General features: G+C 32.9%; 1 protein-coding gene across 20 annotated transcripts in view; it reads left to right on the forward strand.

Moving 5' to 3' along the window:
* LOC130898343 (protein muscleblind) overlaps positions 1–17,441 on the forward strand; it is a 559,833-nt gene that overhangs the window by 65,128 nt on the left and 477,264 nt on the right. Inside the window, exon 1 of one of the 20 annotated variants that reach the window (XM_057807594.1) lies at positions 3,226–3,750. The exons of 18 other annotated variants lie outside the window; for them this stretch is intronic. The gene's annotated coding sequence lies outside the window, so the exon portion shown is untranslated. Of the gene's footprint in view, positions 1–3,225; positions 3,751–17,441 lie in introns of those variants that run through there. One more of the 20 variants, XM_057807591.1, reaches the window with a different exon arrangement.

A 17,441-nucleotide genomic window follows, 5' to 3' on the forward strand; every position in this document is an offset into this window, starting at 1 on the left:
AAAGGGATATTTACACAAAATCTGATAAAATACGTAATTGGTTTATAAACTTCGTTTATTATAGTCCCGAATATTGTGACGTGACGGGGGCAATTCAACTGAAGGGAGACTTCTAAGAGGCACTTTCTGTGATTATATGGTTTTTAATATCATCTGTCCATATTTAAGATGAATCCGACAAGCTAGGAAAATATTTTCGGATTTTCCTGGTTTGAAACCATAATAAGAACACGATAATCTTTCGGTTTTATGAACAATTAGCTTGAGGTTGTGTAAATTTGAAACGGTACCTCGCTATGTACCTCATATGTGCAAAACTTCACTCATAAAACTGAAAAATTCATTCATTACAATTATTTTTTTTTCGTTGCTAAATCGACTTGATTTTAGGTCTCTAATTGAACATTAGTTTTTTTTATTTGATGTAATTGTGATAAATACCGAAACGTCAAATTGTTTCTCTTTTTTTAAAAGCCGATTTTCAATAAAAAGAGACCTAAAATCAATAGAATTTATTAACAAAACTATATAAAAGGGTCTAAGAAATAAGAAATGTACGTACGTATTTTAGACACATTTTTCTGTGTATAAAACTTTACTTTACGCACTAGTCCGTAAAAAACGTATTATTAAGGTCTCGTAGTGTAGTGGCTAGAATTCGAGGCTCACACGTGAGAGGTCCCAGGCTCAAATCGCGCTAATGCCTTTTCTTATTTTTCTTCTTATGTAGTAATAATTATTTTCAGGTTGAAATTATATTAAAGTTGACAAATCTAATAATTGCACAAATTATTTTGTAATAAATATATGATATATTTTATAAGGAAAATTAACATTAATTTCGATAGTAGAAAAAGTATTGTATGCAATTCGTGTGTGAAGACTTTTTTTTAGACTCCTGTGATTATCGACAATATTCACATTCGTCGAAAAAGGCTACTTTACACACTTGTTACATAAATAACTTTTATTGGCAAAAATTTTATAATTCGTGAATAAAAATAGACTATAATCATGAAAGTTCCAAGGTAGAAATACTATGAAACCAAAATTTGCTATTCTATTTTTGATAATACCAAAACTTGAGGTGATACCCGGAATAAATTGTATGAGGTTCGTTCCAACCCTTGAAAAACCTTCCTTGGTATGGTGACGATGCTGCCCAATATAGATTACGTGTTCCAAATGGACAGTTACCTTTATACGAACGATTCTGATCCAACCGACGATGTTCTTATGTCTTTTTAATTTTGTCACTTTTCTTATGAGGCTTTGTGGTGTCCTTTGTGGTGAAATTACATCATCTCTTATCCTGTGCTCATTTCCCTTGCTATTTTCCTTGGTTGTTTCTATTGTGTACTGGGATTTTACTCTATGTCCCTAATCCATTACCCAAGTTTCACTTCTAAATATTTTTCTATTTGAGTTTATTCAATTTTTTTGCATTTTCTGAGGAAATTTTCCATTGTGGTAATATTTGTTTACACCATCTCATCACCATGAGAAATTTCTATTGAAAATTAAGGTGCTTTCTCCATATTTAGTCACAATAAGGTGAAAACAAATATTTTAAATCAAAGAAATTATACAGAATGAGTTTTATGTTTGGAACGCCTAAGGCCGGTATTATGGTGATATTTACTTTGTTGTCAGATCTTTCGTTTACGACCAAGGCTGCTGAACCTTTTGAAGAGTCGGGCCAAACGGTGGATTCATTCGTTAACGACTGACCACTTACACTTCCTGTTTCAAATACTCTCAGTACCAGCGCAATAAAAACTTAATTATTAAGAAAATAAAATTGAATTATTGTTTATTAGGAACAAATTGTATCTTATTCTAAAATCTAAATAAGGAAACAAAATTGAAAATTGAAATCTAGGGTAATTTGTTTATACAATCAATGTGATTTGTCTTTTAATAATTTACTTATGTTTGGCGACAAATCCGACGTTGACAGTAACAACAAGTCACAAATATGTTGCTCTGTTAAGGATATGCGGTATTTATTTTTTACATAATTAAGATCTGAAAAAACCTTTTTGCATACATATGTTGATCCAAAATTACTCAAAAACTGTAACGCCAGGTCAGTTATTTGGTAACAATTTCCAGAAATCTGCAAAATCTTCTGAAGAATTTTGTGCTTTCGAAGACAATTTGTTAGCAAAAAGGTTTTTCAACGTATCATGATTTTGCAGTTCAACAAGTTCTAATTCAATATTGGCAGGATAAGTAACTATTTCATCCAAATTTGTACATTTTGTTTTTTACTCTCGAAATCTCCTCTCAAATGACTGTGATGAGCATTTAATTTTAGATTGGTATTTAGAGTAATTAACAGAAACAATATTGAGCTCCTCTTTCAAATGTTTAAGTGTGGGGAAGAGAACTAATTGAAAAGAGATTCAATTTTGCTTTGAATCAGCTTATCAAATGAAACATAGTCGGAAGTTAACACTTTTTACAATGTAATTTGAGATTCAAAATATTTAGATATTTCGTGATGTCTACAAGAAATGCAAGATCACTCAACCAGGATGTATTCTTCAGTAAATCAACTTCGAATGGTAAAGCCCTTTTCTGCTCTAAAATTGCGACACCTGTTCTCGCAAGTTGAAGAAATGTTTCAAAAGCTGCCCCTTGAAATCCATTGCACAGCACAATACAGTTGAAACTCTCCATATTATCTGATTTTTTCTTTAAATAATACCTTGAATTGACGTCTGTTAAGAGCTTTTGCACGAATGTAATTCATACAGCGTACTACTGGGGCCACCATCGACGACTTATTGCGTACATTATATTTATCATCATCATCATCATATGCAGCATTTTTCTACAATTTTTCACGTAACGACCTCCTTTACATGTTTATGTATTGGTTCTTCATTTGAGCTCATTCATGTCTATCGTTGGGCCCAAGTTGTTCCTGCTATCTCCTTTATATCATGGTCTCATCTTAGGTTAAGTCTTCTCCTGGTTCTTTCGATGTCTCGTGGGTACCATGTTGTAATTTTTGTGGTCAATATCAGTCCTTCTTGGCAAGTGTCCTACTTATTGCCATTTGAGAGATTTGTTCCTGGGGATGACGTCTATTACCTGGGTCTTTTGCCTTATCCATTCTATTCTCTTACTTTTTTGTTATATATCTAGCATGTTGCGCTCCATTGTCCTTTGCGCAATCTGGAGTTTCTTAGTAATCTTGGTCCTGAGTGTCTATTTTCTTCAGATAAAGGTGCATTTAAGATTTGAATATAGTTTTATATATTACATATTATTAATTGGTACACATAAGTAATAAATATTCGATTCGTGTTAATAAAACTTTTTGACTTTGAAAAATAATCATTGCGTTGAATTCGTCAAGGTTCTTTAAAAGATTATAATATCGGTTTAGCGAAAGATAAGATTATTTTTCTTTTTTTTTTTAACCAGTTACATACATACCGCAGATGTGTTTCGCTCGGTATTGATTTGACATTAAAAAAATTGGTGTTTTTCTTTCATTAATTTGTGGTTTTGCAAATTCAACTAAAGATATTATTTCTTCAATGAACGACATTGTGGAATTCAATTACTGAATTTACAGTTAACATACAAGTACATCAAGTAAACATTCGTAGTTTATTTATATCGATCTGCTGTTTATACAGACGTTACGTAAATGCTTAGCAAACATACAGGGCGTGATACTTAATTATTTTATCGATTATTTTATGTAGGAACGCTATTTCTGTAAAATATAAGGCAAGTATTACTTTTTTCTTAGTTAATTGTATCATTATATCGAGTACTTTATGTTTATTTTGAATTACTGCGACGGCTATTCCTGCGAAACCGGGTGGCTCGAAATGGTGCTTCATCACCAAAAGTCGAGGCGAGTTGATCGACGCAGTGTTGTTGGTTTAATCCACGTCGAACATGAATGTTTCAAGTATATGTAAACAACTCAATGAGAACTCGTTTAACAAAACGTTCTGAGTACGTTAATTGTTAAGAAATGTCAAACTTTATGGTGGCAATGTCCAATTTGACATATTTATATCAGTGTTGCCATATTTCAAAACTTAATTGTTCCAGTGGAATCTCTCTACACTTTATTAAAAAATATTTGTCATTAAAAAATATTTGTTTATAGAAGGCCATATTTCTAATGAATTGAAAGAGGAGCTGGGCACTATGTACGGAGGCTCTATACCATCATAAATGACTAAAATATCGAGCATCTGAATTTAAACGTATTGACTCAATTGACGACAAGAGTTCAGGACGATCAAAACTTTGTAACAACCAGCGATATCATCGAAAAAGTTGGTACTGGAAGACCGTTGGATTGGGAGAGAGATAAAAGAGGCTATATGCATATGAGAGGACCCCCTTGATATATATTGTCAAAAAAATTATGTATGCTGAAACTATCATCGCGTTGAGAAGCGCGTTTATTCACTTTCGATTGGTTCAAGCAAAATCAATTGTATTCTTTGCATTGTCACATAACTGTTAATGAAACCTGGATCCATTACTACACTTTTGAAACGAAAAAACTGTCGAGATAGTTTTTTGGAATAATCAAAGGATTGTGCAGAGTATTTCGCATCATTCCTTGGGAAAGCAGTGACAACATTCGAAGAAGAAGAACATGCACTTCCGATGGTTTGATTACCCACTATATTCACCAGGTTTGACACCCCAAGCGGCTTTTTCTGTTTCGTAACCTCAAACCTCGTATACGTAAACGCCTATTTTGAGGAGAAAATCGGGAACTATTATTTGGAAGGGCTCAATACCCCTGGTATTTATTAATTGGACTCATGTCCCTAGGAGATGCGCCTGAGAAGTTAACCCTTAAATTCCAATACGAAAATTGAACGGAAATAAATATTTTGTATACTACTACAGTTTGATCACATAGAGGATATGTGTTTCCAGAAAAGTGTTCGTTCTACTCCCAATAAACGTTGGGTTCCAGATTTTATTGAAAATACTCCAAATAATATTATTTCTTTGAATGGTTCAATTGAGAGACCTCCTAAATTTTTTCCTTTGGGGTTTTGTTCAGAACAAAATGTTTCAAAAGAGCTACAAATATTAACAAATTAAATGATTTATTTTGAATAATCTTTTAATTTATTGTCGTTATTTATATATATTTTAGAGACAAATAAATTTTTTAATTATATAATTGAACTTTTAAAACATTCTTTTTTTGTACACTAAACGAACAACCCCTCGTTTTAGATTTCGTTATTAAGAAGGGTACCCAAACTATATAAAACTTATATATTTGAAGTGATTGTTGTTTATATTAGATACAAATCGGCGAGAATTACCTTGTCAAATTGAGCAAAGTGACAAATTGGTGCAATCAGAGAACTTTAGGCATACCCACCGTATTTGTAATCTAATCGTACACAATAAACTTTTAACCATAAATCAAAACGGTTAATTAAGAGACCATACGTAACAGATAAAGTTTATAATTAAAATTACAAATCCAATTTCACACAACAAAGATTTGGAAATCTATAGCCAACTCGAGTCGCTGGTATATACTGAAAACTTGATTCGCTCAGAATCGACTGTTTCCGTTTTTGAGGGGACTCTTAAAACGAACAAATTTTTAGGACAGATTCGAAATATTTCAATCGTTTTATGATATATAGTAAATTACGTATTTAAAATTTTGAAATTATAATTGTATAATTTATAGATCTAAAAACTTCACAAAAACTTTTATAACATTTGGGTACAAGTATGATAAGCCACCCCACATCATGAAACTCTATACATAGACTATTGGTGGTCGTGGGGTGGCTAAAACTTGTAAAGCTTTGTGAAATTGGCAAATTTCATTTTTCCATGGACCAAAGATTTCCCTGTTTCTCTAAACATACTAACTGGCATATTGCTTCCATTTTAGGCCCAGTCACTACACCAATCTAAAAATATCCACAATACTTTATATACTATAAAACGTGATATTTAGAGAGAGATTTGTTGGAAAAATGTTTTTGTAGAGAAGGGAAATTTGGTATAGGAAATGGGTTTGTTGGAGAGTTGGCTCTGATATGGGAGTTGCTCCTCTGCAAGGCTGGAGTTGTGAAGTTAATTTGGGCTTTTTTTTTTGTTTTTTGGAAAAAATTTTTTTGAGCTGCGGCTGCATTATTCCCTATCGTCGGCTATTTGGCTAGTGATCCAATTCACCAGGTTACACCGGCGATCGACGAAGTGTGTGGAAAGGTTCCATCTGATGGATATGGGAGAATTCCTGGAGTAGAAGTCACCAATTATGATAGATCATGGAGACTGGATGCATATTTGTAGAGGCCGAAGTGTTTGGTTAGGGTGTTTATAATAGGAGATGAAGATGATTTTTTCGTTATTCGACGAGATATCGTGGCTATGCAATCGAGGTAGACAAAAATGGAGGGTATGGGTGGGGTGGCGAGGGGAGTTCGTTACGGACGAGAAGTCCGTTTGCCATGATAGATCCTGTCCAAGTGGAAAGTGGTGTGGTCAATGAATTTTGGAGGCTAGTTGGGAGGTTGTCAGTGATAGACAAAATTTGAATATTCTTTGGAGCTTAATAGATGCTTCAATATATGACGCTTCTTAGCTGAACCTCGGCAATTAATGGTCCCTATTGTGAAGTCCATCATGAGGTTTCTATTTAGAGCAATGTTCTTGTTGATTTTGACCGAAAGAAGTTAATTTCTTGGCCGAACTAATATTATGAAGGTAAACATTTCTTCAATTTGTTATATCTTAGACCTTTTTATAAGTCTATGTTTCTAAATCGTCTTGATTTTAGGTCTCTTCTGTTATAAATATAGTATTTTTTGGAAGATAGATGAAAATTTTATTGACGTTTCCACTTATTTAAGTCTTTATCAAAATATGATATTGACACTGACAATTTCACCATTTGAACCGTTGTGAACCATTTGTAAAAACTCTCTTTTCCGTGCATTAGATTTTTCTTCTTTAGAATCTTTATAATTGAATTTGTTTTTTTGATATTTCGTGGTTCGTTAATGCATTTCTATTTTTTTTTATCGTATTTATGATCTTTTAGTCCATTTTCTAAATATTGAGATGTCTGCCCTATGTAGACATTATGAAGGTATAGTTGCTCTGCATGAAATAAACTATTTCGAATATAATCTACTTTGACAATAAATAACAACTAAATAACAAAGTTTCTGCTTCTGCATTATTGAGTTTTTAATTGAGATTACACTAGTAAACGTTCTTTTATTAATAGCATTTCATTGGCTGGACAATTTCTGTTAACAACCTTCATTTGTTTCGTGCAACTATAGTGGCAATAGTAGGAAAAGTCTACAAACACGCAACGCTCCAAAATTAGTAATGAAAATGCTGCATTGGAAATTATTACTGTAATTTGTTTTCAACATTACCATTTCTGCAGTGATATACGTAACATTTTGCCGTTTCAGAAGCTTTGCCGGGATTTTTAATTCACTGGAATCACTGCAAAATTACATTCAATTTTTTTTAAACGTTCAATGATTTTAAACGTTAATTTTAACTTCGATCCGATTAATCACCTTCTGGTAAGTCACTTCAACTATTAATTCTGTTAAAATGTTTGTGTTTTAAAACCTGCAGACTTTATCACGTTTTTATACAATTTTTTTATGTGAAAAGCAAGCACATCAGGGTAAACTCTATTACACTCGAGTAGTTCGAGTGGTGTCTGTAGATATTGAACTTTAGTAGATTGTAGTGCTCAAGGCGAGCTGATTCGTCAGGTTTGCACTTCTCCAAGGAATTGAGTCTCGATAAATTAAAGTTCTGGGCGTCTGCAGGCGAAGTCGGTGTTCGTCAGCCACGTCTGCCTGTCGAATAGGTTTTCTCTAGGTGGGATTATATTAGACAGCTCGGAAGTGCATTTGCCCTGGTACTATTGGTAAAACAGAGTCAGCTATGCTCTAAACTGTCCCAAGTTTCTGGTCAACTCTGGATTTTTCTCCATTTTCATGATTTGACCAATCGTTATTAATTTTCGTTCCTCGATTTTGCTTGGAATTGCACTTAAGCTCAAATTTTCTCTATAATGTTATTGTTTATTATGTTATATTCTCTATTTTTCTTAGAAATTTCATTTCTTTATTCTTTATTTCTGTCTCTGAAAACTGTGTCAATATGGGTACGGCTGGTTTTTCCTAGATTTCAGTTTTCATTTGTTTTTGTATTTCCTCTTCCTAGCTATATTACTACAATTACTATAAATACAAAAATTAAGGTTCATTCTTTTGGAGAAAAGTTGACCTATTATTATCTTTATAACTTTACAGTTCTGGCTCATGAGTCTAGTGTAAACTTGGATGAGCATCTTTGACTACTATTTGACTCTACTAAATTTGGTTAGGTTAGGTTAGCTGTCCATCCAGCTTTCAATAGATACTCCAGGAAAAGCTTTTTGCTATGGTAAAGACATCTCTACACCTATTGAGGGTTTTGCCAATCCTTCTTTGGCTAAAACGTCGGCCTCTTCATTCTCCAAAAACAACACTTTCTTATTAGCCAAATATTACCGTTTTTTGTTGATTTCTTCGCTCAACATTGCAATAAGTTCGCATAATACTCACCGTTGATAGAGTTTTACTTTTTGAGTTTTAGCTAATGAAAATTATCCTAGGCGCAATCCAAAAAACCGGCACCATGATCTCTAGATCAGGCCAGGTACTTCTGGGACCATTCTCGTATAGTTTCGAACAAGGACTATTATTTCATACGGGGTGTGTGTATATTATAGAAAAATATTTCTTTTAAAAAGTGGTGTTTCCGTTATTGAGATATATGTGGTCCGAATAATCCGCCCTTAGCCTATAAACGCCTATAAACCAATTGTTATGAATCATTATGTATATACACAACTCTGAAATCGAATACCCGCCTCTTAATGATTTCCACTCACTTTTTGTACTGTAGACGTTAATAGCTTTGTGCTGTTTTGTTCTCTTACCGTAAAAGGATTTTGCTTTGTTTGATATATTGTTGTGAACGTTCATTTTGTCTGTTCCACATTGAACAAAAAATAAAAATAGAAGATACCCGCGGTGGCACGGGGTCAAATTCGTACAATAGATTGTTTTCGATTTTATGAGTACGTAGTGTTGCATGTCGTCGAAAGAACTCAATCTAATTTGAATTTAACGAGTTGTAATAATGAACTTGGCAGTCAATAATAATTCTTCAAGTATACAAAGAGGTTTTAGATGTCGAAGAATATAAAATTGATATAAGAAAGGTTATTGAAATCAACATCAACTATTATATCAAAAATCCAGAAATTTGACATGCTTTTATAAAAAATTCTCTATCTCCGAATCTATTCAATATATCGATTTATTTTTGACATTAATTAATTGAGAAAACATGTGTCTAAGTGACTGTGTATATTGGATTCCTTCAGTTACATATTTGTGAGAAATATACAGGGTTAAAGATAACAGTATTTATAGTATCTGCATTTGTAAAATGGTAACGTAATGCAAGAAAATCGAGTTATATAACATAAGGTTAGAAGTTATGAAACAAAATTTCAGATTTCAAAGGGGGCTTTGCTCTGAAAGTAGACAGATTCTGTCGAATGTCTGTAGAGAGGATTTTTTGATATAAACAGTTCGAAAACGATATTAGCTGCTCAGAAAGAAACATTATAGATGAAAACTTGAGGAAAATTCATGAAAATTGTTCTTGTTGCACAAAAATATATAATTTTGTATAGTTTTTCGCTCTAAAGGTGTAAAGAGACACAAAAGGAACCATTTTAACCGTATTTACAAAAATAAATTGTTTCTTAAGAAACCTGTTTACAAAAACCGAATATTACAGATTTTTTTAGTTATGGCGATCATCATCAATCGACTTGTATTAACCGTAACAACAAAATAAATAAAATTTAAAATTATTACCGTATAAAATGTTTTCACTGGAGTAGAATTTAACTCATGGAGATGTTGGTTAGAGGAATCGTTTTGCTACTACACGTCAGATTGATCTCTAATGATTTGAACCTTAGAGCCACAGATCCACTACTTTATCATTTGAAAGCAGGTTAACAGCTGAGTATTTTGGTGAAAGCCGTCCATGACTCATTCTTCAGCAAGACAACGCATGTTTATCTACGAAGTTTCACCACCGTGTATTTCAAAATTTATCATCAGAACCAAAACTTTTTACTGTTTACACAAGCGATTAACCTGGAGGAAACACATCAAAGAATATTTCCATTATCGGGACAAAACAATCCTCAAGCCCATATGGACCTATAGAGTTCTATGGGGATCAGCAACCAACTCCAATATTGAAATTCTAGATCGATTCCAATCGAAGGTCCTACGAATTATCGTAGATGCTCCATGGTTTATGCCAAACTTTGTCATAACTCGTGACAGTTAAAGCGGAAAGAAAAAACTTTCCATAAGTTATGGTGTCTAACTTGATGGTGCAACCAACAGTTTAACGTAGACTCAAAAAGCATATTCCACACGACAAAATTAGTAGGTTTTAACGAATGTTAGTGTGTTAATAATTGTTATGGATTTTTTCTTTTTTATCGTTTCCGAGTTGTAATTTAATATTGTTTACCCCATTTCTCATCATATTTATCTCAGCATCTTGTTCCAATCATCCAGTAGTTATCTCCTATTATATGCTTGATCATGATTATTGTTCTTCCGTCTGTTTATAATTATTCCTGTGTTGTATAGATGAACTAACGTCGATCCGTATAACTTTAACGGAGGGTAGAGAGCGAGGCTGGGCTAGGAGGAGTTGATTGTGTTGTCATTTAATTGATCGATTGCCCTACACGGGTCGCTGTTGATTAGACTTTGGTGTTTATATTGCGAGGGGGTGAGTGAAACGACAGAAGAGATGACTGCAACATGTTATATTGGTTATTTAAAAAAATTGTTTGGGCTGATTCTGTTCTACTTTTATATTTGGAGGTTTGGAAAATGAACGATTTGGAATCTGTTGGTTCTGTTAAGGGGACATAAGATGAAAAATCGATTTTTATCATCAAAAATCCAATGTACGAGGATGGTCCCAGAAGTACCTAACCTGACTTGGAGATGGCGGCAGTACGCAATATTATACGCAATTTGAGGACGTCACGTTGTTTATTATTTGTTTGGCAGCTATCAATCACTTTTCAGTTGACTTTAAACAAGGCCGTGCGACGACCCGCGTCACGGTAGTCGACCAAATAAGGTGACGACTCCAAAAATGTTAAAGATCCACATTTTTGTAAGTTTCTGCTGAATTGCAGTTGTTATGTTGGACCTGGCGTTGTCTGGAAGAAGCAACATCTAGCGGATGGGATTATCTTGTTAATTGCGCTCGATTCGATCCAAAAGAATGTTGCCTTGATGGTTTGATGTTTAAGTAAAAAATCTACCAGCAGTACAAATCATCCAAAATCGCGGTTAAAATTTTCCTCGCTAACTGTCGCTTTCATAATTTTCTTTTTATACTCCATTCTTGCACGCTAGCATCCAAAGATGACTTTCTGATGATTGATTGAATATTTCCATAGCCGACTCCAAGTTTGATGCATTGTGAAGTGTCTATCCCGTTTGATAAACTTACAACAACCTACAGTGTTTTTATTAGTCACATCCGTTGCTTGATTCGCAACTGATTCGCTTAAATTTCCTCCACCACATCTTCACTCTTGATTATTAAAAGGTTATTCTACGAACTGGTTTCGGCCAGTTTTATGTTTTCACAGATGAAGAACTTATGCGTTGCTCAACAGAGACGGGCACACTCACTATTTGTGAGGGGAAATTAATGGATAAGCCGTGGTTTTCCTACTCTACGCATTCAAATACCCTTTTCCACTCCTATCCACTAAATCTCGTTTATATTTGATTGAACCTCGTATGTACCAATTATAATATCTCATTCAACATTTCGAGCTATACCTATACTCGATAAATATTTAAATTTCTTCAATTTCTTATTTCTTAGACCTTTTCATATATTAATGCTTCTAAATGTTCTTAATTTTAGGTCTCTTCTTTTTCAAAATTGGGTTTTTTTAATAATTTTTAAAAGTTAAACGTTTCGACTTCAGTCTTTATCAAAACATGATATTGACACTGACAATTTGCGTATTGATATCAATCAATAGGGCAGACATGTCAATATTTAGACAATAGACTAAGAGGTCATCAATACGATAAAAAAATAGAACTGCATTTACCAACCATGTAATATCAAAAAACACACAAAACTAATTTTAAAGGGACCTAAAATCAAGGACATTTAGAATCATAAATATTTAAATATATTATTTAACCGTAAATTAATGTGTTAATAATAATGTATGATCATTGTACCATTGTGATTTTCCCAATAAAAATGTCGATACCTACTAATTTGTTAAAAAAAAAAGTATGAAATGTAAATACATTTGTTGGCGCCGTATGTTATTCTCGACAGTTTGGCACTCAATGGAGATGATTACGACGCTAGGAATTCAACCTCAAAATCACGCGAATGTAGTGCTTGAGTGCCTAAAGTGCTCGAGAGTCAGGTTTTGACCCAAACGTGCGTGCCACTAGTGTCTTTCGATGATGATATACCGCACAGGTGTTGAACGTTTAATATTAATTATTGTAGACGTGTTCAGAATAATAATCAAATTATATTGACATATTGTGATATTACAGAGAAAGTAGTGACCTTCTTTTGAGAATATGAATTAGTATGAAAGATTGCGGCAATGTTATTTACATATTATTGAGAAGGAGAAAAATTAAATAATAACGTTTGAATATTTGACATCTGTATTACTTGACTAAATTAGAGCGTCGAGGATTATACAAGGTAGTTGTTACTTCTCGAGCCTAAAAGAACTTTTAGGTACATACTTCCTGAAAAATACGAGTCGAGGAAGTGAGCATTTTAGAATTTAAACAAATAGAATGAAAATAACTAAAGTCTATTTATCGAAGAAAAATAGTAAACCAAAACAATGATTAGTGCGCAAGATGGGTGCCGCGTTTATCCACACTGGAACACAACCTGCGCCGTGAACATGTTTGGCAATGTTTCATAACCATGGATGGAACGTGAGTTCAACACTTCACACCCGAAACAAAAAAAGAAACAATCATAACAATGGATTGGAAAGGAAGAACCAGCTCCAAAGAAGGCAAACACCATTTCATCTGCAATCAAGGTCATGGCGTCGGTTTTTTGGGATGCGCGTAGGATAATTTTCATTAACTATTTTAAAAAAAGGAAAAACCGTCAACGGTGAATATTATGCAAACTTATTGCATCGTTTGATTGAAGGAATCAAGCAAAAACGACTGGATTTGGCTAAGAAGAAACTGTTATTTCATCAAGATAATGCACCAGCTCACAGATCCGTCATCGTAATGGCCAAAATTGACGAATTAAAGTTTGAATTCCTACCTCATGCATCCTATTCGCAGGATCTAGTCCCCTCGAACTATTTTCTGTTCCCATACTCGGAAAAATTGCTCGTTTGTCATATATTTTCCAATAATGAATAGGTGATGTCGGCAGTTAATGACTATTTTGAAGAACTTGACGTTTCTTATTATGAAAAAAGTATCGAACTTATTGGACATCTCTGGGAAAAATTTATGGTGCCAAAAGGAGATTGACGTATACCGTATCAATTTAACATGTAACAATTCTTGATGACTTGTGTTGTTATAATAAATTATTTCTCACAGAATGACGGATATTTCTTAGTGCCTGAGAGATTCGTAGATTTGATGAGAAAAATGCGAAATCTTGTAGTACAAATAAATAAGCCCTATACCTCGAGGACCATGATGTTTTACCAGTTCTATTATTTTCTATATTCTAAGGTATTATCCCATACTCTTCTGTTTTTCTCATTACATTGCTTTCACCCTCCATTTGTTGTTTATTTTTAACCCTTAAAAATGTACGTAATTAATCAAATTACCTTTATAAATTGAGCAGCTACGTTCGGCTCTTCAAATAATTTAATCATCAACTCAAATACAAAAGTCGTTAAACGAAAATTTTACCTTCATTGTACGCACAATTGTTATTCTGTGAAAAATATTTCTGTTATTTCAACACTAAGTTATTTCCTTATTTTAAATATATTTTCTTTTTATTTTTCGGATAGCCTGTTTTAAAAAAGAGTAGGTAGTTAATTTGATTCATTAATACGAAATAACGATTACATTATAATTATCTAACATCAGGATAAGCTAATGTATCCAAATTAATGCCATACATTGCACTGCAGAATTACAAACATATAATTTTCTGTTTCGCTTTTTTTTTCAAATTGCTACTTTATCGTATACCCGCTATTCTCTGCAATTAACAATACACTTACATAGTCTTTACAGTAATAATATTCGAAAGACTGTTGGTTTACGGTAAATCAATTTTTTTTTATTTCAATCAATTTGCAGTCTATAATTTTCCATAAATCGAAATAATATTTAGAGAGAAATTGAACATATTTAAAGACCTTATGGTAATAAATGATGTTCCACAGCGTGGTATCTTGTTAACAATATTTGTATGACTTAAAATAATAGTTTAAGAAAATAAATAAAAGATATATACTCTCCATAAATGCAGTAGAATAATGGCCAGGCTCAAAAAAGAAATCACAAAAAGTTTTCAACGTAATCTTTCAAAATCGTTAAGCTCCTCAAAATAGCCATTAACTGCCGACATCACCTCTTTGACCACCGAGCCATTTTTTCAAGTCTGGGAACACAAAATAACCCAAAGGGGGCTGCATCTGGCGAACGGGAATGGAATCGTATTAATCGAAGACAAAGGGAAAAACCTAGGCCGTAAGATGGATCAAGATGTAACAAAGTACATTCAATACGGAAGAACCTCAAGAAACTTTGTAAGTTATACCTGTACTCTTCAATAAGGGGAACCTCGTACATTCTTTCTATCGTAATAATCGTGTTCTACGACCTCGAGTAGTAAAATTGAAATAATTTTCGGCAATATTTCCAGAGCTATAATTTTTTTATTTTCTAATAATTCAGTTTTCCCCTGCACAATTGCAATTTTTATTACTTATCCATAGTTTTTGTTCAAATAGTTTCCTGAGGCTTTTCCGCATCGAATGCGCTTAGTTACAGCTTTATCCGTCTTACTCTTCATCAATTCTTTAGTTTTGCCTTTTTTTCTTCGACTACTTCATTTATCTCATTTACCGACTACGTAAATGTTTCTTGAAATTAAAATGAATACAGATAATGAGGATTCATCCACCTCGCAAAAAGGATATAAAAATCTATATCTAACACAACCCTACAAGTGGTGTGAAGTACAGATAAAACTAAGAATTTTTGTTAGTAGTAACTTAGAGTGATTAAAAAAAGCTTTCTCTTTTTCAAAGAAAGGAGTTCGGATATATTAACGTTTTAGGCGTTTTGCAGACAAACTCGGTGTTCATGAACCACGTCTGCCTGTCGAATAGATCTTGCAGAAACTCCTCTAGATGGGATTATGTTGGATTAAAAGATAACTAAATATCACGCATGGATTTCAGTTTTTTGTACTGTATTTTGGTATTCCCTATTTCAAGAAAAAAAACCGCTTACTTTCCCAAGAGACCTTCACGGCTCTCCTCCATTTTCTGTCTCTTCATTTCTAACGTTTCCTGTGCCATTTTCACTCGTTCTGCGATTTGGCGTAAAGCTTGTGTGGCAATTAACTAACAACAAAATTGATTTTATTGTTGAATAATAATCTCAATCGTTTGATAAATGCATCTTGGATCTAATTTTCACAATGTTTTCAACAGTAACTGAAGTACAGGGCCCACCTACACGTGTCCAATCACCAAGCCATATCTTTCTTGTTTTGTTATACATTTTTCATTAAAATATTATTGTGAAAAGGTTGTATCAAAACGATACTATTACCAAAAGACTAAGAATTATATAGTCGATGATTTGATGTGAAAATGAAATGACAGTTTTAAACATTTTTACTAAATCTCAATTGTATTATTTGGAATGAATTTATTTTTTATAAACAACGCATTTTGTCCAATTTCTGTTTAAATATAGAATAAAAAAAATTTAACTTATATATTGAGAGACAGATTAATATAAACAGAGTTTCGATTTAGAATTATATGTCGCTTTATCTTTATCTTTCCCAACTACCAGAGGGTATTAACTTTTGTTTCTTTAGTACCAAATACACCGACAAGACCCATTCATTCACGTTCTTTCATAATACCTTTTAAACCTCTTTTTTAAAATATTACGTAACGTTCTCTGGTTTTTCCAGGAATCACTTAAGACCCTAGGTCTCTTAAATATCTGAATTATTTTCATTTACACGTGATACACGTGCTACAAAAATATATTTCCGGCCGTATCCATAGTAACAACAAAAGCTACTTAGTTTAGTGGTTACCCAAAATACGATATCAAAATCATTTTCCAGATACTTTCTTAGTTAACACGCTTTTATTATACCACGGTCGTACAAAAAATGGTGAAAATATCTCAAACAGTAACTAATTTATCAATCTCCTCAAAGTACTTGATTTTTTAACAAAAAAAGTTTTAAAATGGATCAAGTTCGATAGAAATTTATCTAATGCGAATAATAATTTCTTTAAAATGATGCAAACTAGAAAATACGCTTTGATGGTGAACCAAAATTTTAAAATAAAGCGTCTTGTCTATTATTTTAAATATTTTACGTTGATAGATACTCGGCAATACCCGATTTTTTCGGTCCGTCCATCTTTAAAATGACTTATGTGCTCTTTAAACCGTACATTAACGGATCTCTTAGTCTGTCCGACATACTTCCTGTCACAATAACTACAGCTATGTATCTATGGATACCACTATTTACTAAATTTGGTATTTCATCCTTAGAATAATCCTACTGTATATAATAAAGGTACCAATCCTCTTGTATAAATAGTATAGGAAGGTACCAGAGCAAATTTTCCTAGGTTTTCATTTTTATTTTGAAAAATAAGTGATTTCACAGATTTCACAAGTCCTTTCCTTATTGTATGGTAGTTGGCAAGAATCACTACCTGATGATAATCATGTCACGAATTTATGAAATAATTATTAATAATAATTAGTCATCGATCCCCAAAATAATATTATAAGCGTGTTAGGAAGAGATATTCTTCAAAAAATAAGTAAAACATTGAAAAATTCCGAAGAAAAATAACGAAAATGTAGTTAAACTAAATTTATTAGCCTTGTTAATACTTTTCACGTTTTTCTTCGTAGCCTTCTTACAATTTTTATAAATTCGTCCACGACGACGAATCTTTTGATGTTTGTCGGCGCCTTTAAGACTGAGAGAGAGGGGAGAATGCTTTATTGTCAAAAAATTGTTTGCTATTTGTTGACAACAGCTGG

This window comes from Diorhabda carinulata, chromosome 9 (genome assembly GCF_026250575.1).
Source record: "Diorhabda carinulata isolate Delta chromosome 9, icDioCari1.1, whole genome shotgun sequence".
Classification (NCBI taxonomy): Eukaryota; Metazoa; Arthropoda; class Insecta; order Coleoptera; family Chrysomelidae; genus Diorhabda; species Diorhabda carinulata.